The sequence below is a fragment of the Mustela nigripes genome, chromosome 13, assembly GCF_022355385.1.
Source record: "Mustela nigripes isolate SB6536 chromosome 13, MUSNIG.SB6536, whole genome shotgun sequence".
Lineage (NCBI taxonomy): Eukaryota > Metazoa > Chordata > Mammalia > Carnivora > Mustelidae > Mustela > Mustela nigripes.
This window is the reverse complement of record NC_081569.1, coordinates 110,104,919-110,132,556: the sequence shown is the minus strand read 5'-3', so window position 1 is coordinate 110,132,556 and position 27,638 is coordinate 110,104,919. Positions and strand designations below refer to the sequence as shown.

The following is a 27,638-nucleotide window of genomic DNA, read 5'->3' as shown; positions in this document are numbered from 1 at the left end:
GGTGTCATAACAGAGCAATGGAAAGGGTATGCTGTCAAGACTGAGAATAAGGACATTAGTATGTAACAAGGCAGCAAGGCAGAGCCATGTGCCAGAGACTATGTCCAAGCCCCAACCAAAAAGTCGAGGAGATTTTTGGATGACAGGATCTCTTTCTAGGGACATAAAGAATTTTTTCTTCCTACCAGAATGACAATTGGATGTAAAAAAAAAAAAAAAAAAAAAAAAAAAAAAAAAAAAAAAGTCCAAGAGTTTGAAAGTTTATTCCTACCTTAAGTTTAATTCCTAAACAGCAGTAAAAATATCATGGTGAAATAAAAATAATTTTGATATATATTATGTGTAGGACACTGGCCAGGCACCAGGTGAACAAAGAAGGGAATGCATGATTTGTACTCAGAGGATTTACTGTCTAAAGAAGATAAAGAAGATAAGGCACGTACATTTAAATATACACTTTTTTTTAAAAGATTTTATTTATTTATTTGACAGAGAGAGATCACAAGTAGTCGGAGAGGCAGGCAGAGAGAGAGAGGGAAGCAGGCTCCCTGCTGAGCAGAGAGCCCGATGCGGGACTCGATCCCAGGACCCTGAGATCATGACCTGAGCCGAAGGCAGCGGCTTAACCCACTGAGCCACCCAGGCGCCCCTAAATATACACATTTAACAAAAAACAGAAATTGCCACAGAATGTCAAATGAGTTATATATAGGTAGCTGATTATATGCTCCAGTGTGTCCTGGAGAGTCCCAGTTCATGCCTCTTGTATCCAGAATAATTATGCCCCCAGTAACTCTCAAAAATCATAGTTTGGATGATAAATTATATATTCAACTTATATATAGGCCAGTGGTCTAGGAATTAAGGGCAGAGAGGTTTTATTAATGGCCACAGTAGTTGGTGGGGAGTTCATGGAGGTAATAGAACTTGAGTTGGACCTTGTAGGAAGAATTAGGACAGAGGAAGAAGAGAGCATTGTATAGGAGTATATAAAGAACAGAAAGACTGAAATGGGTATGGGAATAAAGACAACCATGGCACAGCTCCAGGGGACACCACTCACGTTATGTTCTCTATGAATTGTGTAACTAACTTACTCTATGGATTGTGTAACTATTGTCTCTAAGTATGTCCTATCTGGGGAGCAACTGGAAGATCACTTTAGCTGGAGAAAAGAATTTGTGTAGAGGATTTGTGTGAGAATAGCAGCAAGCATAGAACAGATATTGGAGGTTATTAAATGCCAGAATAAGACATATAAATTTTATCCTGTAGTGTAATAAAATGTAACTGAAGAGTTTTGAACAGAAATGATACTTATAACAAAACAATTTTGGAAAATTAATATTCCCAACTAAAGCATACAGTGTATTGAAAGGATGGAAAGGGGAAGAACTTGCTCTAAAAGTGTTAAAAATGCCCAAGAGAGAGGTGATAAGAGTCTACAGTAGTGCAATAATAAGGGATTTGGTGGTGCAGACTTGAGAGAATTTGCAAAGGCAGGATTAATAGAGTGTGGTAACTGGCAAGGAGAGGGAACAGTCAAGAATGATTTGGGATTTAGAAACTGAGTAGTAAGAAAATGATGGTATCTTTGATGAAGGTGGGGGAGTTGACAGAAGTTAGCTTTTGGGGGAAATAGATGAGCTATCCCCCAGGTATGATGAATTTGAGACATCGTTTTGAAATATCCAAAAGGAAATACTAAGTTGGAGCCGAGACAGGTGATAATGGCTAGAGATGCGCATTTAGGAATTCTGTAGAGTCTGAATGTTCATAAATATCCTAAAATCGTAAATAGTACACAACCCAAGATTATGGCATAGGTTACAATTAACATTTTGTAGAGTAGGAAGGAATATCACTTGTAAAGACAGAAGAAAAGAGATTCCAGAGGTGGAAGGAAACAGTGCAGACAGTGTATAATCAAGAAGACCGAGGAGAAGAAAGTCTCAAGCATGAGAAGTTAATCTACAGAGCCAGATGTTGGAAAGCAGTCAAGGAAGGCTAAAACTAAGAAAATTCATAGTTTTGGTGTGGTGACATGAGTTCTGCGGAAGGTACGATTTTTTTGGTAGTTGTAGAGGTGGGCTCCTTAAGGAATGAGAGATGGTGATTCAAGGGACATAATGAATGAGGGTTGATCTTGTAAGAAATTTGTCAGTAAAGGGAGGGAAAAATATGAAATTTCAAGGAATAGCTGGGATTAAGGGATGACTTTTTTTTAAAGGATATGGTAAAGAATTTATATTCTGTGTTAAACGATAGGTAGATAGCACTTTATTTGCTTAGAATAAACCTTGATTTTTCAAATTGCTCATAGTACCTTTTTCCCTCTGGATTCCAAGCAAGAAGTTTACTAGACCAAGAGAGGAAGAAAATACAGATAGGAAAAGAACTGATAAAGGATTTAACAGTTAGTGATCAATAGGTGATTAAAATGGACCTAATCTCTGCCATGTAGCTGGGGTCCCTTTTGGTTCAGTCAGAAAACATTATGGATTTATCGCTGAGACAGATATTTAGGTTATGAGAGGTCATCTCTAAAAAAACTGAAGTGTTTGTTTGGTTTTTTTGTTTGTTTGAGGGTTCTCTAAATTCCCCCAATCCACTCCCCAGTTAAAAAATCCTTTGGTGGGGGCGTCTGGGTGGCTCAGTGGGTTAAGCCTATGCCTTTGGTTCAGGTCATGATCTCAGGGTCCTGGGATCAAGCCCCACATCGGGCTCTCTGCTCAGCAAGGAGCCTGCTCCCCCTCCTCTCTCTGCCTGCCTCTCTGCCTACTTGTGATCCCTCTCTGTCAAATAAATAAATAAATAAAAATCTTTAAAAAAAGAAATCCTTTGGTGACCAATAGATTTTCCAGCCTGACATCCATCCTGCTTTCCACTTTCTTGACCACCATTCTAGTTTAGGCCCAGTTACTTCTTACTTCTCACCCTGGCTACTGTAGTAGCCTGTCTCTTGTCTCCCTCCACCCCAGCTATCCTACCCACTGCTACCACATTAATTTTCCTAAAGTATAGTTCTGATCTGATGTGTGACTGGCTAAAACAAATTCCTATTGTGGATTGAATTAGGTACAGGCTCCTTACCCTAGCTTTTCAGAGCCAGCAACAGTATACTTTCGGTTTATCTTTCCTGTTTTAACTTCCACATTTCCTTATATTCGAACTGATTTAAGGGCTTGAAAAAGAGGGACCTAGCCCTTCTACCTGGAGTGGCCACGTGACATTTCCCTGTGAAAACGACAGGAGATTCACACAGAGAGGAAGGTGGAAGAAGGTATGGGGTTCATATTTCAGATCCTGTCAAATATGATCTTGCTGTCTGAACCCTGCCCCCAAATATTTTGTTTGTAATTTTTATATTGCATTTACCAAATTCTGCATTCCATTAGAGTCATTTGTGTGCTTCTCCTATCTCTACCCTATTGGAGTAAAAACAACTTGAAAACAAAGAACTTAGGGTCTTTATCTTTGATCCCCTCCAGCATCTAGTACTATACCTTGCACTGAAAGCGTTCAATACATTTTTTTAAAAAAATCTCTGGCTATACTGAAAAGAAGTTTGTGGACCTTGAGTAAATGTGCTTTTTGCCCACCACCTCTCAACGTGTCCTTTCCCCTTCCTATGAGGATACAAATGTTTTTATTTTTCAATGTAGCAACTGTATGTTCTTTACATAGCTGTAATGACATTATATATCAGATAATAAGTAAATTAAAAGACAGAAACTTTTTATTGTTTAACCTAATGTGTATGTAATGCTGAAAGATTCGTGTATGTAAGTTTTTAATAAATGTTTTATAATAATTTCAATGAATAAAATCCATTTGTAGCAAGTTATTTTATAAATCAATGATTCTTTTTAAAAATTACAGTAGAGGGGCACCTGGGTGGCTCAGTGGGTTAAAGCCTCTGCCTTCAGCTCAGGTCATGATCCCAGGGTCTTGGGATCGAGCCCCACATTGGGCTCTCTGCTCAGCAGGGAGCCTGTTTCCTCCTCTCTCTCTGCCTGCTTGTGATCTCTATCAAATAAATAAATAAAGTCTTTAAAAATAAAATAAAATTACAGCATAATTGACATATAACCTTATATTAGTTTCAGGTATACAACAAGGTTCAACATTTGTATATATTTTGAAATGCTCACCCCATAAATCTAGTTAATATCTATCATTACATATAGGTATATAGTTTCTTTTTCTTATTTTTAAGAAAATTTTCTTATTTTTAAGAGAATTTTTAAGATCTGCTCTCTTAGCAACTTTCAAATATGCATTACGTATTATTAGCTATAGTCACCAAGCTGTACATTATATTCCTGTGACTTATTTGTTTTATAACTATGAGGTATTATATTTTAATTCTCTTTACTCATTTCATTACCACAACTCCCCTCCTCCCCCACAACCACCAATCTGTTCTCTGTTTCTATAAGCTTGTTTTTGTTTGCTTTAGGCTCTACATGTAAGTGAGATCATATTGTATTTGTCTCTGACTTATTTCACTTTCCATAATACTTGCAAGGCCCATCTACGCTGTTGCAAATGGCAAGATTTCAATTTTCTTAATGACTGAATAATATCCCATTGTGTATATATATACCACATTTTCTATATCTGTTGGTTTAGGTTGTTTCATATATTGGCTATTATAAGTAGTGCTGTGATGAACATGGGGGTGCATATCTTTTTTAATTACTGTTTTCATTTTCTTTAGATAGATAACCAGACATGGAATTACTGGTTGATATGGTATTTCTATTTTTGTTATTTTGAGGAACCTCCATACTATTTTCCATAGTGGCTACACCAGTTTATGTTCCTACCAACAGTGTACAAGGGTTCCTTTTTCTCCATATCCTCGCCAACACTTGTTATTTCTTGTCTTTTTGATACTAGCCATTCTAACAGGTGTGAATTAATATCTCATTGAAGTTTTGATTTGCATTTCCCTGATAATCAGTGATGTTGAGCACCTTTTCATGTACTGTAGGCCATGTGTATGTCTAGTGTTCCTAAACTAGGATTGAACTATATGTAAAATTATGTATTAAATTTTCCCTTTTTCCATTAAGGAGGACATGTGATGTAATGAGCACTGGGTATTATATAAGACTGGTGAATCATTGAACTCTACCTCTGAAAGTCATAATACATTATATGTTAATTAATAGAATTTAAATTTTTAAGATGTCCATTTTCCCCTGGGGAAAGGGCCTATAGCCTTCATCAGATACTCACAGGGGTCTGTTGTCCAGAAAAGAGTAAGAACCATTCTTATGAAACAATATATTTATGGAAACATTTTTACTTTGTCCCCCTTCCTTTCTTGCAAAGGCATTTCTACAAGTATCAGATGTTCCACAGACAATAAAACCAGCACAGACAGAATCATTTAGAATAATTCCCAGTGCTCCTTCCAAACCTCTACTCTGTCCCCACTTATGCCAAGAGTATTGCCTTTGGCTGGATTGAAGAACTGAATAATGTAATCCCAGATGCGGCGTACAAGGACACCAACATCTGTCACATGCATCTTCCTCTCCCCTCCTTTTAGTATTAGGAGGCCTCTGCTGTTTTCACAGGGGATTTTTACCCTGATGCTCACTATCAAAATTCCCAAATGATCCCTTGTTTCTTATGCCAACACTCTGGCTGATTGCACAGTTTTGGTTAAGAGTTTAAGAGGAATAAGACTTCTTTTAACAAGGCCAGTCTCAGACATGAGATCCATTAGCCTTTCCTAGTGAACTTTAGAAAAAAGGAGTGGGAAGTAAACCTGTCACTTATTATTAAAAGCCTAGGGCTTTAATAATAAAATAAAATAATAAATAATAAAACTTAAATAATAAAAAATAAAATAATATAATAAATAAAGCCTCGTGGCTCAGTCAGTTGTGAGAGTTGTGAGAGGGAGTCAGGCTATGCACTTAGTGGGGTCTGTTTGAGAATCTCTCCCTCTGCCCCCATCCCTTCTCTCTCTCCCTCGCTCTCCAATAAAGAAAACTTTTTTTAAAAACCTGCTTCATGGTTAATTTTCTGCAAAAACCGTCTCTTGCTGTTTATTAAGGGTTTTTCTTTTTCTCCTTTTTGTTTTTGTTTTTTTTTTTTTTTTTTTTTTTTTTAGATTTTATTTCTTTGACAGAGAGAGAGCAATCACAAGTAGGCAGAAAGGCAGGGGAAACAGGCTCCCTCAGCAGGGAGCCTGAAACAGGGCTCGATCCCAGGAGCCTGAGATCATGACCTGAGCTGAAAGCAGAGGCTTAACCCACTGAGCCACTCAGGTGCCTCATTTTTAATGGTTTTTCTGTATTTTTCTCCTTTCTCTGTTATTCCCTTTGGGATTCGCTGCCCCCCAGTGACTTAATTTAGTTAATGTTCTAATTAGTGCAACTTCTACCAGCAGATTTCCTGGGCTTTCGCATCAGTGCTTTTCCATATGATAAACTCCATTAACAAGTTTCTGAACATTCACACAAAAAGAAGCAGTCATTTAATGCAATGGGCTCTACCTCATTTGCCCCCATCTTCTGGCTCAACTTTCTTGGCTATCTTAGAGCTTCTTCAGCACGTAATTCCATCAACAGAGAATTAGGGCTGAGCTGCGCCATCAAACCTGATGGCGTAACAGACTCTTTTCTGAGTAAGTACTGTCCATGTCATCACTATAATTAAAAATATTTTTTTATACCCAAGGAAGACACCATCCCTTAGAATGGCTTTTTTAAATGCCATTTTTTTCAGTAGTGATGTAGATTTGTCCTGATGCACTCATCATTTTCTTCTAACTTCTAAGGCTTTTCCAGATATGATTAAGAGAATAGTATAATCTGGGCTATGGAATAAAAAAAACTAAGCGAACCATGGCAGGCTATTTGATCTAACTGTTCTAGGCAGTGGTTCTCCACTTTTGCTGTACATTGGTAGCAATTGGGGAGCTTTTAAAAAAAATTGACTTCTGGGTCTCATCCTCAGAGATTCTGACCTAGTTGATCAGGGTGACAGCATAGGCAGTGGGGATTTTTAAAAATTAATTGTAGTGGTTCAAGGTTGAGGATCAGCCCTCTAAAGTCATCAAGAGGACCAACATAATCAGTTTCAGCCAATGAAGATGAAATGGTGCTAGCTTCATGATGTCATAATACTGTCATAAGACAGTAGAGGGCAGAGTTGACTTAAACTTATATAGAGCTAACTGGTGTTAGGAAATACCAAGCAGTTAATAATGTAATCTTAACTTTGTACTTTGTGGTCGTCTTTCACCACAAAGCTTTCGTTTACTGCTAAAGCCGAATTGCTTTTTGTATATTGGAATTTATTCGGAGGCCCTTTAGTGATACCTAATCAATAGGGTCCTTGTGTAATTTGCACTTTTGAGAGCACAAGGGAGTGAGTGATTCTGCCAGGACGACAGGTGTAAACCAGGATTGCCTGAAGTAAACTGGGACATATGATCACCCTATGATCACCCTGTCCTTTGTGGGATCCAGAAGAAGGGCTAGAGTCAGTAACATGGCTTTCCTAATTAAATTAACCAGTAGTAACTATGTACTTCTGCTCGTTACACTTCAGTATTATTTTTATGTATGTCCATCAGTCATTGCTCAGCATTCTACCAGACACCTTGAGCAATAGAAACCAAAGACATGCTTTTAAGTATCAGGCATTATGCAATCTAGTTGGAAAGAGAAGACTAATACATGAAGCTGCTCTGGTAAATAAAATGCAAGGACCTCCTCAAAATCCTCTCAGGAAGCAGAATATGATAAAATAAGTGATAAATTCATAAAAAACACTCCCCCTAATTACATATAGGCTGTCCTTGACTTAAAATGATAGTACTTGCAGTGTCGTTTAACACCTCCAGCACTTCCAGCACGCAAACACCAGTTGACTTCCTGAGCTGCCGTGGGTCAGAACTTGAGAAATTCTCTTCCATGTGAGCGTAGTTCCTCTCCCAAGTGTCTCGCTCCTGGATAGTTAACCCATATACCCAATGACCCCCCAAATTGAGAATTACGGAAATTGATTTTAGCATAGAAGGCATGATACAGCTGGTGACAAGCAAATAATGTGGAACTCAATATGAAAATTTCATTGTCAACAGAAGGCTCTCTCAGGAAGAGCAGAGTACCATGGACTTAGCTTGCTCAGACTCCCAGAGATTTCATTCTTCATTGAAATCTCTGCTGGCCCCACCCCACACTTTTTGAAAGACAATAGCTACAGTGTTGGTCTGTATTTAATTTACGGCCTCCTGCAACATTTTGTTTTCTTACCAATCTTGAACTTCGGTCAAAACTCTCGTTCGCCATTCTGGATTTAGAAAGCTCAGTTCTTCCTCCTTTGTTGAATTATGTATGATTTTCTATCTGGTCTGATTTTGTCTACCTTCAAATACTTAATTCTGCATGCTTTCAAATTTGAGTGGTGACAATTATCAAGATTGATTAGGCAACATTGGGAAACTTAAATAAATAAAGCGTAGAGTAAAGAATACAAAGTTATGGGATTAATTGTGTCCTCAGATGGTTAGCTTTGGGTTGGATCCAATGGCCAGGCTGATGACTTGACCAATCTTCTCATTGGGTGTAGGATAAACTGGTGAGGGAGCAAGCATATCCATCTCCCAACACTGGTCATGACTGGGATAACTAAGAAAAATCAGCTGAGCCCAATTTGTGTAACAAGAACAGTTCTTTACTTTTAAGGCACATATTTATTTCACTATCAGGGTATTGATTAAAATATTTAGGCATTGTTTTCCTTTAGGTCACTGCTATTCTTGCTTTGGCCCTCTTGTCTAGCAAAACTTGCTCACAGAAAAGGATAGAATATTTGTTATTTAGTTTTAGTATCTTTCCCAAATTGAAAATAACTTTGTTGTTTATTATGAAAATATTCTCTGCTTCTAAAATATCCAAACACTATCCAAAAATAGAGAAAGAAGTAAGAATTACTCTTAATTCCACCATCTAGAAATAACATTTTAGGAGTATCCTTTCTGATACTTTCTTTCTTAGTCAAACAGAAAATTTAGCAGTGTGTCATGGTGCCTTTTCCCATAAACAAATATAAAACCACATCGTCACTTAACTGACTACATAGAATTTATTTCTGTGTGTGTGTGTGTGTGTGTGTGTGTGTGTGTGTGTGTCTACACCATACATGGTTTAACCAATTCCATTTGGATGGACATTGATTTCCAATTTTTCATTTTAATGAACATTATTATAATGAATATATAGAATGTTCTCACTATAGGTGTAAAATATAGAGAGCTAGAGCTGTAAGAGTCCTTGAGACTAGCTAGTTCAGTGCCATCATTTTACAGAAGAGACACGGAGGCACAGAAGAGAAGATAAGGGGCATAGAATCCAGGTCTTTTGACTACGTCTACTGATTTTTTCCATTCCACTGAGCTAACTTCTTTTCAAAAAAATTGCTGAGCTATTAAAATGCTACTAAGGGGCACTGACTTTTTCTTCCTCCAGTAGCCACAAAGCTGTACCTTAAAAGCGAATTCTTCCCAGGGTCATTTGCATTTTTAACATTTGTTGTTAGTTATGAAATAAGTTTGTGGATTCCTATATAATCTTTGGAATGAGGGCATTCCATATGGTTTCAAGTATCTGAAATCATATGAGGCAAGCCCCTACTTATCAATTACTGGTAGTATTTGCTAGAGGTAAGGAGTGGGAGTGGAGAAAGGTTTAGCAGGGGTTGGGGTCAGATATGGGATACTGATCTTCAGACACAGCTTTGAAACCCTTCCAAAAAAGGGCCTATAGTTTTTGCTTCTTTCAGAAGGTCCAGAGCATATGCGTCATTATGTGTATTTTGATGATTAAGATGATGATAGAATAGGATAAGCCACATAAAGTTGCTGCTTGCGCATGCTCAGCATAATTTGGGGCTTAATTCTTGACTTAATTATTGACTTAAAATATTAGTGTAGGAGCGCCTGGGTGGCTTGATCAGTTAAGCATCTGGCTTCAGTTCAGGTCATGGTCCCAGAGTCCTGGAATAGAGTCTCGTGCCAGGCTTCCTGCTCAGTGGGGAGTCTGCTTCTGCCTCTCCCATGCTCGCTCTCTCTCTTTCTCTCTCACTTGATCTCTCTCTCTCTAGTAAATAAAATCTTTAAAAATATATTAGTCTATACTATGGATAATCTACATTAAATATTATGGGAATGTGTTAATTCAAGAACCAGGAGATAGTGCTTCCTGGATAAATAACTCTTTAATAAGCAAGATATTTGGAGTTCTATGTGATTTTTTTTTTTTTGGAAAATTACTTGAACTCTGAGTTTCTTGGTTTCTTTATCTAGCAATAAGGATAATGATAGCAATTTACTTCATGAAATTGAATAAAAATGATTATATGGCATTTGGTAAAAAGAAAATGATAAGTAATCCTTTAAAAATAGAATTTGCCTTACACAAAGGAAAATGAGGAAAAATGATGTTTTTGATAAGATGTAGTTATTCTACAAAATAAATCATGTTTGAGTTGAATCATAGTTTCTTGTAGACTTTAAAGCTTTGAAGAAATATCAAAACAGAAGTTAAGCAGCTGCACAAATATCCCACAGAACAGAAAACGAGATGAATCTGCAGAGGTAATGAAGACTTTTATTGCAATATCTTTCCAAACGATATTGAAATTTTCCCAAAGGTCTTGGTTAATATTAGAAAAAAATTTTTTTTAAATTTGCAAACTGCTCACTAACAAATAAAAACAATTAAGAACATTTATGTTGGCAATAACCATCACGTAAACAAAAAAATTCTTTAATTGGTTGAACTGTAACTCTTGTTTCTCCTCTTAATTTGAGTTCCTGGCTCAATAAATATCTAAAGGAAGAGAACAAAGTTTCAGGTTTAGGCACTCTCAATTATCCACATACAGATTATACACTTTGTGGAGTACTCAAGATAAGAATGTTGATGTCATGGCTGGTCAATGGTAGACCTCCATCCATACCTCCAGCCATACCTTTGAAAATTAAAAAAAAAAAAAAAAAAAGAACGTTGATGTCAAAGCAACATCAATTCACTGTAATGCTTTTGATCTACCTTTGGATGTTCTTAATCCTGTGCGCTCAAGTATTTGGCATATTGGAGTGTGGCCTTGCTCCAAGGATGAGGTCTGAAAATGACACTGAGAGGTAGGGCAAACAGAGACAAAATTCCATGCTGAACAGTCACCATTGCATTTGCTGTGCCTCATTATGAATGAGACTTTGAAAGACAGCAGGCCTTTTTTCCCTGCAGGTGAACTTGGTAGTAGATGTGAACATAAAACCTACTTAGTTGGCTCCACTTCTCACCTGTAGACAGTAAGTTAGGTATGACTGTGCCAAGGGGGCCAAGGAGCTGGTGAAATTCAGGCACAAATATTGCCAATTATTTCTCAGGGAATGTGAATTCATTTAAATAACCTTACTCAAACATAAATAAGAAAGTGGTTCTCCTGAAAAAAAAAATCACAAATACATATTTTTAAGCCAAATAGAAAGGACTTTGAATTACCTAGTTCTTGGTTGATCTCCACAATTGCAGCTCTCCTTTAGTTTCCATGATTTGGTTGCTCATTGGTTCATTTATTTACTCATCAGACCTTTATGTAGTACATTTTGCAGCCAGGAACTGTGCTAGGTGCTGCAAAACTTAAAACTATATCCTGAAAGCAATGGGGAGCCACTGGATGATTTATTTTATTTTTTAAAGATTTTATTTATTTATTTGACAGACAGAGATCACAAGTAGGCAGAGAGAGGCAGGCAGAGAGAAAGAGGGAAGCAGGCTCCCTGCTGAGCAGAGAGCCCAATGTGAGCTAGATCCCAGGACCCTGGGATCATGACGGGAGCCAAAGGCAGAGGCTTTAACCCACTGAGCCACCCAGGCACCCCGCCACTAGATGATTTAAAGTAGTGGAGTGACACCATCAGATTTCCTTTTTATAAAATGTACTTTGGCTACTATATGGAAGAAGAATTGAAGGAGAATGAAACTAGAGAATGGGAGAGCAGGTAGGCTTACAGAAGCAGTTATTGTGAGAAAAGATGGGGCCTCTCTTATGGACTCAATTATGGGCCCCCAAATTCACATGTTGATATCCTAACCCCTAGCACCTCAGAAGAGACCATATTTGGAGACAGGGCCTTTAAAGAAGTAATGAGAGTAAACTGAGGTCTTATGAGTGGACCTAATCCAGTACGATAGTGTTCTTATAAGAAGAGGAGATTATGGGGCGCCTGGGTGCCTTAGTCAGTAAAGCATCTGCCTTCGATTCAGGTCATGATCCTGGAGTCCTGGGATCAAGCCCACTGCTCCACGGGAGTCTGATTGTCCTTCATTTTCTGCCCCTTCCCCCTCCCCGCCCCCACTTGTGCTCTATCATAAATCAATCAAATCCTAAAAAAAAAAAAAAGAGGAAGATATAAGGACACAGGCACAGAGGAAAGACCTTGCAAAGACAGGGAGAAAATGGCCATCTACAAGCCAAAGAGAGAAGTCTCAGAAGAAACAACCCTGCCAACATCTTGATCCCAGACTTCTAGCCTTAGGAATTGTGAGAACATAAATTTCTGTTGTCCAAGCCACCCAGTCTGTGGTAAGTGTCACGGAAACACTAGCAAACCCATACAGCCCTATAGCACAACTGTAGAAGAACATTAACACCTCCAGGAACACCCCAAGATAAGCCTACTATTATACCCGTACAAGCTGGCATCCTTTAGATAACAGTCTCATCCTGAAAAGGGAGGAAAAGCTCAGGAACAGCTGTAGAAGGAAAGATGTTCATTTATTCTGAAGCTTGGCTGGTGCTTCCATGGACTAGTGGATGATAGTATGTAAGCCTTGTTCTGCTCCTCCCCCCACCAATTTGAAATTGGTGTCAGCTGCTCTGGTCAGTTTGGTATTTGCATACCTGCTGTGGGTTCTCAGGTTCCTTACAGTGACCATTTTGTTTGAGGCATCTGAAGGAGAAGTTTGGTCCTACATCCTCTATATTGTAAATGGAGGGCTTTTCCAGCTGGTCCAGCTGCTGCTTTGTCTTTGGGAGTTGTAGAGGGCATGGTTCCCCTAGATGTTTCCAGAAATGGGATGGAAATTTTAGCTTAGTTTCATGAAATACATCTCTTGGTGGAAGAGCAAAGAGGGGAACTGATGTTTTTTGAGCTCCAGGTACTATTTTGAAGTCTTCCGTACATTACATGCATACCCTCTGGATCCCTCCATTGCTAGCAGGGTTTTGAATGAGTGGGAACATCAGGTAGGCTCAGATTTATGTGGTTTGGCTTTTCATTTGGTAAGTAGCTTTCTGATATATATGTTTATTTCTAAGTCAAGTAGTTTTAAATTTCGAGCAAATAACTTCAGTTCTGTGATTCAGTCAAAATAGTCTTTGGGCGGGGGTGCCTGGGTGGCTCAGTGGGTTAAGCCTCTGCCTTCGGCTTCGGTCATGATCTCAGGGTCCTGGGATCGACCCCGCATCAGGCTCTCTGCTCAGCAGGGACCCTGCTTCCCCCTCTCTCTCTGCCTGCCTCTTTGCCTACTTGTGATCTCTCTGTCAAATAAATAAAATCTTTTTTAAAATAGCCTTTTTTAAAAAAAGGTTTTTATTTTTTTATTTGACAAGGGGAGGGAGAGAGAGCAAGCAGAAGCAAGGGGAGCAACAAGCAGAGCGAGAGGGAGATGCAGGCTCCTGGTTGAGCAGGGAGCCTGATGTGGGGCTCAGTCCCAGGGTCCTGGGATTATGACCTGAGCCAAAGGCAGCTGCTTAACCCACTGAGCTACCCAGATGTCCCTCAGTAAAAATAGTCTTAATTCAAGGCACAGGAAGATAGTTTATTATAGTTTTTGGTTTTTTCTTTAATTGTTTTCAAATTATTGGATTTTATAAATAAAATCATAAACTTTAAACTGTCAAAAAGCTATAAACTATATTTAAAATCTTTATCCTCTTCTAAATTCAGGATTTTATAATCTGAAAATTCATATTTTCTTCAATCCTGAGAAATCTTATTCTCCTTTCTCATTATTATATCTCCTCTACTCTTTCTTCTCTTTCCTTGTATAACTTCTATCAGATGGATATTGGACCTTGAGGATCTTGCTTCCATGGCTTTCAGCCATTCTTACAAACTTTCCATCTTGTTTTTGGCTTTGTCTTTGGGGAGAATTTCTGTTTCCACTAATCTGCCTTTCAACTTGGTCTGTTCTGCTTATCAGCTAATAAATTTTCAATTTCAACTTAAAATTTCCCTGTTTTCTTATTGCTTGTCATGGATGGCAATATCCTTTCAAATCTTGCTGAATAAAGTTTAAATTCATTTTAAATTTATCTCTGTTTCCTTTTCCTAACTTAGTTTCCTCTGCTGTCACTTCTTTCTAGTCTAGAAAATCTCTTTCATGTAGTTGTTCCCCAACCCTGACAGAATCGTTGGTGATTTGAGTTGAGGATCTTTTATTTGATAGTTCATTAGCCTGCCCATTCTGTTTACCACTGTCTCTCTGGGAAGGAAAGGCACACATGCTATCATGAGAGAGAAAAGGTTCCCTGTCATTTCCTCTGGTTCCAAGATCTCTCCTCACTTCTTTATCCCACAGGCAAACATCTGATACTTAAAGCCAGCAGGGAGGGAATAATCCTCGATGTATTATTCTGTCCTAGGGCCCCCTCCTTCTCTTATATCCTTTGACTCATGCTTGGAACTTCCCTAAGCGATTCCATCTCCTGAACCTGTTTTGACTTTCTCTCATTTTATTTCTCTCTAGATCAGATCCTGTCTCTTTTCTATATTTCGGGATTTCCTAAAAATGCTTGGGGAGTTGATCAGCCTTTGTTTTGTTTCCCTGTGCTGTTAAATTCTTATTCTAAATCCTTTTATGAGATTTGGAATGGAAGAAAAGTTAAATGCATGTGCTGGACTCATTTGGATCTAATCTCTACCTACTATTGTCTCTATGATTTCTACTGATTATCAAATAATACAGGCTCAATGTGAAAAATTCAGAGAATATAGAGATAGAAAGTGAAAATTCCCTTTGTGTCAGATTCCTCCATTGTCCTAATGTATATCCTCTTGGCCTCATCTATTGATACTAGCTGGAGCTGGGTAGGCCATTCTTGTGAGTGCTTCCTCTCACTTTCTGGTTTACTGGCTGACCAGGTCTAGTCTCAAACGCACACCTTCCCTTCTGGCCCCAGCACTGCTGATTACCTATTGGGAGCCTGCTGGGTAGCTTGAAGTGTGAAGCGTCAACATGGATGGGGGAAAGGAGGTGCAGCCCCTGGACCAAAGAGAATGAAAGCCAATTTCCCACACGTCAGACAATTCAGGAGGCATTACATACTATCCTCAGAAAAATCCCTGTTGTCTCCATTGCCCAACAATGACCTTGATTATGAACCCATATATTCAGCTTTTCCTTCTTATCTCTCCCCAATTTCTCATTCCCACTTCCTGGAGTTTTCTATTTTTTCCTCCTCCTTCTTTAACAATGCCCTTTCCCTCTGTACTTTGAAATTTCCTGTCTCCCTCAGTTCTGATTTATCATTTCACTGTAACTCTATTAGCTGTAAAGCATTTGAGGATGCTGTCAGGATAACAGGCTCTGTAGCAAATGAGGTTGTATTGAATTATTTAGCTTTCAGCTAAAGTGGAGATAACTAAAGCAGCTGAGCTGGTTTGTAAAATCCTAGGGTAATCTGCCCACTGATTTGGTACTTTTATCATATTAATTTTTCTTGTTGAAAATTATAAATCCCAAGGCTACCAAAAAATATGTGGGGCACCTCAGTGGCTCAGTGAGTTAAGCCTCTGCCTTCAGCTCGGGTCATGATCTCGGGGTTCCGGGGTGGAGCCCCACATTGGGCTCTCTGCTCAGTGGGGAGCCCGCTTCCCCACCGCCCCCCCCCCCACCGTGCCTGCTTCTCTGCCTACTTGTGATCTCTATCAAATAAAAAAATAAAAATTTAAAAAATATGTCTCCAACTTTTCAGTTCAGTGCCACAGACTTATAGCTAAGGAATTATTTGTTTTATGTAGTATACAATTATGTAGCTGCAGAGCTGCAATCCTCAGGAATCATGAATTTATTTAGTAAGTTTATTCACACAAGGCTTTTTAAAAGCATAATTTCTCACCACTTTTTCCTTTCAAAAACAGATCAAGGATTTCTACTTGAGATCTATCATACTCTCAGCTTTTGAAGCTGGCCTGTTTTTCTTGAGTTTCTCTTGCCAGAATTTGATTCTTAAATAATTTTTTTAAATGAAAGAGATCTTTCTGTTTCTAACTCAGTAATAAACAAATAGATCCTTAAATGTTATCAGATGGGGGGGACATAATTGCTGATCGCGAATATTCTGCTATCATCTTTCCTATATTACTAGTGTCTCTTGAGAAATTGAGGTTAATAAGGGTCCAGACATCAGGGGCCTAGGGTGGAGAGTTCTGTGACTTTGTCATATCTGTGGAGTTTGCCCCACTTAGCACATATCAGTGTCTAAATGCCTACTCTCCAGAAGTGTGGCTGCAGCAGGAAGTGAAATATCTTTGCATCTGTTCAATATATAAACGAAGCATGCACATCCGGCAATTAAACACCCTTTTCCTAGTAAATCCTGGAAAACAGCATAATTATACTCCGAAGCAAATAACTCAGGGCTAAGACTGTTCCGTTGTTAAGAATACCAGGCAGTATTAGTCAAAGTTGCAACTCTTTTCTATCTCTTTGAGCTTTTAATCTCCACTGCCATGCATTAATACCTGAGAAAGCCTGGGCTGGTACCTGGATGAGACACGTCCCAGGAACAACCGATGGAGAAAGGAAATGAAAGCTACCGTGAAGCGTACGTACCACTAAGTGTTACTGAACAATAACCTTGTATCTTAAGAAAGTCAAGAAAATGCAAACTGCCCATTTTCTTCTGTGAATCTCTCTCGGGCGACTCGGAGATGCCATGTCTTTTCGTCTTTGGCACCGTTGGTTCTAGTGTTTTCTCTGGCCTACTGCATTCCACCCCATCCAATTTTGCAGAGAGGAAGCCCCTGCTCTCCTGAAAAGCGGGACAGGACAGGAGGTGCCAGTGGGCTGGTGTGGCAGTTTGCCTGTTGATTACAGTCCTTGCAATATGCTAGCGCTGTGGGACTGTGGGCTGCGCCCGGTCAGCAGTGCTGGGTCTGCCCCTACCGCACCAGGTTTGCAGACAGAAAAAGAGACACTAAGGCTGTGTGGGCTGGGGGCGGGGAGCCTCCCAGCGTCTGTTCACACCGCCTGCCAAGTGAAGTCCGCCCCGGAGCGTGCTTTCTAACACGCCAGTCCCTGGGAACAATCTCGCCATCTGAAACCCGCCGCAGCTGGGGCGCACGGCCCCGGCGTCTGCCTCGCCCACCCTACGGTCTAAGCGTGTGTTTTAATAAATCTTAAAAACCAGAGAGTACACAGTGGGGACGCGGGGCGGGAAAGGCTGGTGGAGAAGGCTCGTTTTCGTGTCCAGGCTCGCTGCTCAGGGCGCACGAATTAGGCCCGGGCTGCGGAGTGAAACCCTTTTCCCGCCGCAGGGAGCTCGCGGCAGCGCGCGGTTAGGGGAGGTGAACGATGATGGGGGCGCTGCGGGAGGCTGGAGCTTCTGGCGTCCGGGGCTCAGGCGGCCAGCCAGGAGGCGGAGGCCGGCCGCCGGAGCCCGGGCGGAGGCCTGGCAGGTGCCCCCCGGCGCGGAGGCTGATTGGCAGGTGCGGGAGTGGGTGGGGAAGGCGGGGGCTGGGCCTGGCGCTGCGGGAGGCTGCGGCCCCGCCTCCCCGCCCCCGCCGCGGGACTATCTGGTCCCGGCAGCAGCGATGTCCCCCGGCAGGAATGTCCCTCCTCAGATAATGTTATTTATATCTCTGGGCGGGTCCGCGGCTCGGCAGCACCAGGCGCCCGGCGGCCGCTGTGCTAGGAGCCCCGTGCTGCCCTCTTCCCCCTGCGCCGCCGCCGCCCCCGGGCTCGGGGTGGCCGCCGCTACAGCCCCAGCGCAGGTGAGTCCCGGAGGGCCTATCGGCCGGCGGGGGCTGGGTGCAGATGCGGATGCGCGAGGCTGGGGCGCGCAGCGCCAGCGCGGAAGAGGCGCTGGGCCCAGGGGGCGCGTGACGTGGGTGGCCCAGGGGGCCGGGTGGGGGCTCAGCCCTGGGTGCGGGGCGTGGGGCCCGGGAGGCCCTGGCGGCTGCGGCAGCGAACACCCTGGGGCGCGGGAATCCGCGTGGGCTTCGGAGGCACTTGGGGAGTCGGGCGCTTTGCTTTGGAGAGCCGGATCCTGGAGCGTAGCCCCGGGGCTCTGGGAGGGCGGGGGTGGGAGGGCGGTGAGCGTTCAAGTCCCGGGCCACCTACTCCGAGACCCCGGCGTGGGGCAAAGGGAATTCTGTTTCCAGCGTGTCGGAGCGTCGCGCTGCCCTCTCTGCCTCCTGCCGCCGGGCTTCTCACCCCGGGGCCGCTCAAATTTTCTTCTGGGGAACTTGTCCGCGCGCTCCGCCGGCAGCCTAGCGCCCAGGCAGGGAGGACAGGACAGGTCAGCGAAGGGGCCTGATCCCCGGACGCTGGGAACGACGCGGAGAGTGTGGCTAGGTGCAGACCCAAGGAGGAAAGAACAGAATGCCCGAGGCATACTCCAAGGACCTCCTGCCCTCCTCTTCCAAAGAGTTCTCCAAGCTGCTACGGTCCATTTTACTCTCACCTGCCTCACCAGTTCCTCTTTCTCCAACAACTTGGCCTTGAGAAATAGCAGAAAGTGGAAGAAACAACAGGAGCTTTAAAAGCATCCCCAACTCCCACCAAGTCGCCCAGACTTCCCCAGGGTGGGGAAGCCGCTGTGGGCTTGAGTACTGTTTCTGTGACAACGAGCCCTAGGTGGGGCCTTGATTTATAGCCTATTAATATCCAAACCACTGTTTTCAGTGAGCAATTAGAGGGGCCAGAAGTTGATAATAATGCGCTAAACTGGCTGAAGGGTAATGAATATCCACTTTTTAGAAAAAAAAATTTTAGATGCATGGGGGGTGGGGCAAGATAGTGACAGTAGTTTTGTACCCATGACTCCTGTGAAGAGCCTAGGCTGTCACCTCCATGTAGGAGGTAACAATGCAAAATTCACAGCCTTCAGGTAGTCCTGTTCTATCCTTCAGTTTCTAGGGAAAATGACTCAGGTGGCTCCTGAATGAGAGGAGTCTTCATATCAAAATTGTTAGGCATCTCTCTGCTGTCCACTAACTTATCCTTAGCTTCACAGATGGCTCTGAATTTTATTCTAGAATTCCCTCTTTGACCACCCTATGATCCAGGGCAGGTTATTTCTTATGCCAGGGTCAGACTTTTACTCTTCTGCTAGGAGCCTTGGGTTCCAAAAAGTCTTTGAAAGCTTTTTGTTCTTTTTTTTTTTTTTAAATTGTAAGTGCAAAATGTTTAAGTGTACACAGTGCCCAGCACCCAATACAGCTAGGTTTGTACTTGTATGGAGGCTTTGGGCTGGTTAAGAAAAGGAATGCTGGGCTCCCATTGAAGAAGAGCCTACAGCCTTGAAACCAACTGACTCCTCATAGGGGGATCATTTATACTGACCTTTATCAAACTGTAGAGTAAAACACAGCTGAAAACCATAAGCCATACATTACAAAAACATGGCTTTTAGACCCTTTAGCTGTTGCTCTTAGCTTCATTAGTGGCCCAGTCACAAAGATTGGGGATGAGCCAGAGCTGTTAATCCTAAATTCTCGGAAGACTCAGAGTCCACTCGTGGAATTGAAAGCGCCCAAAAACTCCCAGGCATCCAGGACATGTCTTGTAGTACAGACATATCGAGTTTTCCTGAGTGGCTTGTCCAGCTGAGAGCTGGGATACCACTTTTTCCTCTGGTTGTTGCTTCTTCGAAGTGTTCTGAAGGTGCCCTCTGGCCAAACATCTACTAGGTGATTACCTTTGGGGTGTGTAAAGGTAAGGCAGTAGGTGTGCTCCCTTGTGGGATCATATCTGACAAACTACAAATGACTATTTTAGTCATGAAAGTTTTGAGCTGAAGTCAAAATCTGACAGTTCTGCCACAGTTCTGGAAACAGGCTGTTTGGGTAAATAAAAGTAAGAATAGCTTTCATTTCCCCCCCATCTTCAATGTACTGGTGCCTGGCTGGTTGTGGACGCTCAGTTAATCTTTGATGAATGAATGGGAGAATGAACAAATGAATGCTCAGGGGCGCTTTTTTATTTCGGAGGCTTTTCTTAATCCTATTGTCACAGTAACCCTGCAAGGTAGTTCATATAACCAGCATTTTACAAGTCCAGAAACAGGCTCAAGGAAATTAAATTTGCCTCACATCATACAGCTAATGAGAGGTGGGGCCTGGATTCAAACTCAGCCATTAAGTTCCTACCCTCTTTTTAAGGTTAGTCACGGGGCCGGGAATAGAAGTGTGCAGTTCGAGAGGTTTAGTTCTAGGATGGTCTGTTAGCTTCACAGTCTTTCCCTCCCAAGACCTTGGGTTATAATTCTGCATCAGAGAAGCTTTAAAAAATATTGCCTGAAGATGGTATTGACCACTTCTTTGCTCAGAGGTGTTTAGCCTGGCCCATTACGTTCAGGTCATTGTTTCAAGGACAGAACTGTAATTTTGGCAGTAGTCAAAGCATGGATTTTTTTTTTTTTTAACAGATTTTCCTTTCAGTCGTGGAAGTGGCCAGGAGGGTTTGATGATGCATGGGGACAGTGTGATAGGACAGAGGATGACTATAAAAAATTCACGAGGCAAATGCTATTGGAGTGGGAAGGGACCTTGGAGGTCACAGAGTCCAGCCTCTGTTTGTGGGGCTGCTTACCTAAAGGGGAGACCTAATTGTAGTTTACCTGGTCATCTCTGTACAGACATGGCACCTGCCTTCCATGTTTCTTATCATTCTTGCCCATGTCATGCCTGTCTTTCTCTCAAGACCAATATTGGGTTTATTTCCTGAAGTCGTGCCTAACCAAACCAGTGAAGTTTTCTTTCCTTTGAGGGAGATTTGCGAGAGGATGTATTTTAATCTTAGTACAATCTTAAAACAAAAAAACAGGTTTTGGAGACAGGCAGGTGAGAAGACATCAGTGAGCATTAAACTATAAACTGCTCCATAACTTTCCCATTGCTTGTTAGGCATACAGATGTATACATTTTTATCCAATAGGTATGTGTATTACTATCTTTTTTTTTTTTTTAAGATTTTATTTATTTATTTGACAGAAATCACAATTAGGCAGAGAGGCAGGCAGAGAGGCAGGCAGGGGGAGAGGAAGGGAAGCAGGCTCCCTGCTGAGCAGAGAGTCGGATGCGGGGCTCAATCCCAGGACCGGAGGATCATGACCTGAGCCAAAGGCAGAGGCTTTAACCCACTGAGCCACCCAGGTGCCCCTGTGGATTACTATCTTGACTTAAAATAATTATGTAGCATTTCTGGGGCTGTGGGGAAAGAAAGGACTCTGGGGAATTATTGGGACTGTCAGATACCTGTTTTAATCTAAACCCAATCACCAAATTGCTCTTGAAGTGTGTTATTTCAGACTTTAAGAGCAAATGCAAAATTATACTCTTTGTATAAGACTTGAAAGTATAGGAAACATGACCAGCAAGAGGTGGTCATAAAGTGACATAAAGTACATTTCTTCATTATCCATAATGTTTTTTCAAAACCTCAGACTTGCTGATTGACGTTTATCAATTGACCTGGGAGGATCAGGAATGAAAATAACTGTCATGTGGGCAGATGAGACATTTGATTTTATGATGAGGACTGGCAGGGACTGTTCATAGATACTGGGTTCTGAAACTGTATGGATATTACTAGTCAGAAATTGCTGGGCAAAGAAGTATTTTATCTTAAAAGTAGTTTGTATTGACCCAGTTGTTTTTATAATCAGGTCTTTCCTTACTGTACTTCATATAAAAAATCTGGGGATGAGGAATAAATGCAGTGGTCTGTGAGCCCGAATCACCATGTAGCATTTGCTGGGTTTTCACAAGGTTGCTGCTTTTTTCTGCCAACCCCAAGAGGTGAAGGTCACCTGGTTTTGGAGATAGAGATGGCGATCGAGGGAAGGTGTAGGAGGCAGTCAGAATTCACTGCCAGATCTGGCTCCAGACACTGAATTGTCAACTCCCCTTAGTAAATATTTAGAAAATGTCATAGCATGTTTCCCTTTGTTGCTGTGCTTATTTCCTAATTCAGAGCCAAGCAATCCAAGTTCTGCCATTTTCAGCCAGCCTTAGCTGAATATCAGACCACCAGGGGATCCCCAGCTTTACAGCTCGCACAGTTTTAGAGGCGGTCATAGACAGAAAATGCTTCCTCAGTGGAGATTGCTGGCTAGCTTATAACATTCCCAGACCACCTTTCATTTTTCTCTTTCCTTCTCCTGGTGACAGGAAATCTTGCAAAGCCGTCGTCTTCCTACCTCAATGAGGCCTTCTCAGGCTTTGCTATAATGTTTAATTTCTACACCATACCTGCGCAGAGCTGGACAAGGGTATAATTACAAGGGCAATTAAAACCCATATATCATGTTCCCAATGGGGGCAAGAGTGGGGCTTCCTTTCTTCCTTTCATGTGAATGCTGTAAATTTAGCAAATGAAAAGGTACAGAGCTAGGAAAAAATAGGCTTTTCATTGAACTGGGCTCAGATCATCCAGGATAGTTAAGAAAAGAATAACAGGGCACCTTGGCAGCTAAAGAACAATAATTGCTTTGAATTATAGTCAATTCAGGAGTTTCTACCATCATGAAGAGGAACAGAATCGTGAATAATCCTGAAAATGAACAAGTTGAAAATCATTTCCATTTGTATTAGGGTGTGCCTCATTTGAGAATTCATAGCACTTCCAGTAAAACGAAGCACACTTTAAAGGTATAACTTATGAAGCCTGGAGAAAGGTCCCTAGCTTCATTCTGTCCCTCTACTTAGTTCCTGCCTGTATCTGGAAGCCCCTAGGAGTGGTCCGTCAGTGGCATCTCCTAATGTATTTCCTCAGCAGTAGAAAAGTTAAAGAAACCCCTTCGTAATATTGCCTCCAAGCCATAAGTCAGAGAAGGGGCTGGAAAGGCCTGAGAGAGCCATTTGAGAAATACTGAGAGAGAGCAAGCATTGGACACCTACTGTGTGCATTACACCATTCTATGCTAAGGACATGAAAAGGGATCAGATGGAGACATCCTGGTCTGGTGGGGAAAGATTCTTGCAAATAATCAGTTATTCAACATTGTGCCTGAGAGAACACCAAGAGGAGGTTGGGGAGTGCCTAGGGTTTCTCTAACAGAAGAAGGGAGGATGGGTGGGGGCAGGGGCTGAGGCACATCTCCCACACATGTGCAATAAAGGGTGGTGGAATTGGGGAATGGCGGAGCAGTTCTGTGCAGGGCAAGTTCCAGGAATGCGCCAAAATACGACTGGAAAGGTGGTTTGGGTTCAGTTTGTGAAGAAGCTTGAACCATTGGAGGTTCAAGTTGAAAGTCTGAAAAGGTTTTTGAGCCGGCGAGGGACTAGATCAGATCATTGTTCAGACAAAGCTCACCAGTGGCAGGCAAGGGAAGGTGAACTAGAGATTAGCTAGCACAGGACAAGGACCACACAGATGATGGATTGACCACTCAGCCTTCAGGATCCCTGAGTGTATGCATTGTCGTCTTTTACAGGGACCACGTGAAGAAGCTCTGCAATAGAGAAAATGGGATTAGAAACAAAGAGTGCTTTGCCCAAAGCTCCCTCTCGTAGTTTATGGCAGAACCTGACTTTAACCCAATTTCCTAGTTCCAGGCCTGGGGCGTTGTCCAGATCTTCTCCTCAATGGAGTAATTGAATCTTCTGGGCCTTCTGGTTGAGACAGTGATTTCTTTCTTTCTTCAGAACTTTCAGTCTCAGTTCGTTGGCAAGAGGGAGGAGGAAACTTGTTACGGTATTTACTATTTAAAATCTCAAGAGTAGCCTCCCAGCATGTACAGAGATGATGTCCCAAAGTAGGAATTAATGTCAAGTGTGCATTGAATTCCCAGCATGCTGTAGGTAAAGGATAGGTTTACATACCTGCTGACTGATGTGTTGGCTTTTTCACTCCTTTACCCCAAATTTACTGGGCATTATTATGCTTATGCCTCATTTTGGACTTTGAAAACCTCTTTTTGTCCAGTACTTAGGTGTTTTGATTTGTACTTCAATCTTCAACAAATATTTATTGAGCTTTCATTTATTTATCAGATGTCCCTAGGTCCAGGGACTAGAGGAGTGAAAATGGCAAAAACCAAAAACAAACAAAGACAAAAACTTTGATGTCATGAAGCATGCATACTACTTGGGTGAGACAGGAATAAATAACAACAACAACAGAAGACTATATGTTATGATTTGCTGTAAAGAAAAAGCAGTGTGAAGAGACAAAGAGGCGATTCTACTATTTGAGGTAGCATGGTGGGGAAAAGCCTCTCTGATGAGGTTTTAGTTGAGCAGAGAGCCAAACCAAGTGAGGGAGGGGAATGGGTATATTTGGGAGAAGAGATTCAGACGGAGGGTGAGGCCCCTGATGTGGGGTCACTGCTATGTCCAAGGAGAGGGCAGGAAGCCAGCCTGACTAGAGAGGAGGGACAAGGGGTGAGTGCAGGACGTGACCCTGGAGAGGAAATGGGGTCTGGATCATGCAGGCTTTGCAGCCATGCAAGTCTTTGGGTTTTAGTCATGCAATAGGAAGCCACCAGAAGCTGTGGTCAGAGGAGTGATTTGTTCAGATTTGTGTATTAGGAAGATCTTTCCAGCTGTCCTGTGGAAGACCAACTGTAAGGAACAAGAATGAAAAGCGTAGGAAAACGAAGTAGAATGAAAGCTGCTGCAGCGATCCAGGTTAGAGATGATGGACCCATATGATGGTGGTGGCGTGGGAAATGCAGCAGGCGTCTGGATAGAGTTGAACATAGAGCTCATGGGATTTGGGGATAGAGGATGAGAGAAAAGGAATTAAGTTGAGGATGACTCAGTTGGTTTTGGCCTGAGCAACTTTAAGAATGAAAAAGCCATTTACTGAGACAGGATATATCTTGTCAGACGTACTGTGGGCTATTCTTTTTTAAATTTTTGTTGTTACCAAGAAGTTGATTTGGAATAGATTCAGGCAGACTTTTCATTGAAGTACACCTGAAAGAGGCTGTTTTATGGTGGGTGACTCAGGACATCTGTTTGTTTTGAAGTAGAGCCTTAGATGTGCAGTTAGTTCTGAGTATTTTTAGGGCATTCTGTTACTTTCAGGGTATTCTCACAACATCTCTACTATATGATAGAGATCAAGACATAATACAAACAGGATTGAAATATATTTTACTTTATAAATAGAAATGTTTTGAATGTGTTCTTTACAGTCTAAACATCTTTTAACGCTTTCTGGTTGCCATATTTTTAAAAATTTATATATATATATATTTCTTTAAGATTTTATTTATTTATTTGACAGAGAGAGATCATAGGTAGGCAGAGAGGCAGACAGAGAGAGAGGGGGGAAACAGGCTCCCTGCTGAGCAGAGAGCCCAATGCGGGGCTTGATCCCATGACCCTGAGACCATGACCTGAGCCAAAAGCAAAGGCTTAACCCACTGAGCCACCCAGGCGCCCCTGGTTGCCATATATATTTTTTTAATTTCTTTAATTATAAAATGAATTCATGCACATGATTAAGAAGTGTATCCACATCATACAAGGGTATATGATGAAAAGTAAGATTCCTCCTTCCCCTACCTCCAGTTCTACTCCTAGGACGTTACCAATGTCAACAGTTTCCTTTATATCCTTCAAGAAAAATTCATTTCATATATTAGGATATGGCCATATTTTAAAGTCCTAGCTTTAACCTACTAAAAGCAGGTGTTTGGGGGGCACCTGGGTGGCTCAGTGGTTTAAGCCTCTGCCTTCAGCTCGGGTCATGATCTCAGGGTCCTGGGATCGAGCCCCACATCGGGCTCTCTGCTCAGCGGGGAGCCTGCTTCCCCCTCTCTCTCTGCCTGCCTTCTGCCTACTTGTGATCTCTCTCTGTCTATAAAATAAATAGATTAAAATCTTTTAAAAAATAATAAAAAATAAAAGCAGGTATTTGGTTTCACTTTTCGTGACTTAGTAACCCTCAGGCCTGGAGTCCAGCTTTCTACAATTAGGGGTCTCCCTCTTCCAAGCCACCCTATACTCCGTGTTTGTCCTATAATACTCCTTCTCAAAAAGCTCCAGTGGTTCCCCTCTGGATAGAGGTAGAAATCCAAACTTACAAAGTTGACTTTTAAGAGCCATTGTAATATAGCTCCAATCTCTTTTTCTATCTTTATCTCTTACCAATTCCCATCACAAACCTTTTTTTGAGCCAGGTTTGTCTACCTCTACTCGTTCAGTCCTGAACATTTCTCCCAGATTTGGAGAGGTTTCTATCAGTCTTCCTGGAACATTCCAGCCCCTAGTGATCTCTCCTTTCTACAGATTTGTGAAAGGACCAGTTACATAATCATAGACTTCACTTAATATTATGTGTGCTTTGACAATCGTTCCCTAACAGGGTGGTGCTGGTACATAGGGATTATATTAATTAAAAATTCTCAGATGATGGCTGCCAACAAAGTTACCTTCTTAGCGGGTTACATAGGTGTCCATTCCCAAGGAATGGTAAATGGATTCTGCTCCTTTGGATGCAGGACTTTCTAAGGGGCCTGGTCTCATACTCTCGTCCCCTCTTCAGATGGCATTGCATCTCAATGTCAGAAACAAGGTGTTTTCATTTGCTTCTAAATGACAAAGTATAGTTATTTAATGGACTTGGCAACCGTGTGTTTTTTTAAAAAATATGTAATGAAATTTACCCCTTTAACTATCTGTAAGTATTCAGTTCAGTGGGCCAAGTACATGTACAGTGCTGTGTAGCTACCATCACCATCCGTCTGTAGAACTTTTGTCATCTTCTAAAACTCAAAATCTGTCCCCATTGAACACTAACTCCCCTCGCCGCCCTGGCACCTGGTGACCCCCATGTCACTTTCTTCCTCTGTGAATTTGACTACTCTAGGTATCTCATATAAATGGACTCATACAGTATTTGTCTTTTTGTGTCTGGCTTACTTCAGCCAGCATAATGTTTTCAGGATTCATCCATGTTGCAGGATGCATCAGAATTTCCTCTTTAAGGCTGAATAATATTCCATTGTATGTATTGTTTGCATTTGGTTCATCCATTCATCCACCTATAGACACTCAGTCACTTCGTCCCTTAGCTATTATGAATAATGGTGCTATGAACATGAATATACACCTATCTCTTTGATACCCTGCTTTCAGTTTTTCTGGGTGTATACTCAGGACTGTAGACTCCAGTTTATTGCTGGCTCATATGGTAATTCTATTTTTAAATTTTTTGAGGAACCAAACCACACCATTTTAATATCTCTCCCTGGTCCCCAAAGGGAAGGGCAAAATTTATTAGCATCCTCACCTTTGGAACCAAACTGAACTTGAGAATTGTTTATTCGAGAACACTGTCTTTGGGGGATAGTTTGTCATCAAAGTTCTCACATTTATCCGTATGTTACTTCGCCTGTTTTAAAACTGTAGACTT

The 27,638-nt window shown here is 41.6% G+C and overlaps 1 protein-coding gene across 2 annotated transcripts in view; it reads left to right on the top strand.

Moving 5' to 3' along the window:
* The first annotated feature begins 17,705 nt into the window (after positions 1-17,705).
* Positions 17,706-27,638, top strand: part of SPTB (spectrin beta, erythrocytic) — a 124,474-nt gene continuing 114,541 nt past the window's right edge. The window contains exon 1 of one of the 2 annotated variants that reach the window (XM_059373394.1): positions 17,706-18,040. The gene's annotated coding sequence lies outside the window, so the exon portion shown is untranslated. The remainder of the gene's footprint in view (positions 18,041-27,638) is intronic. The other variant, XM_059373395.1, reaches the window with a different exon arrangement.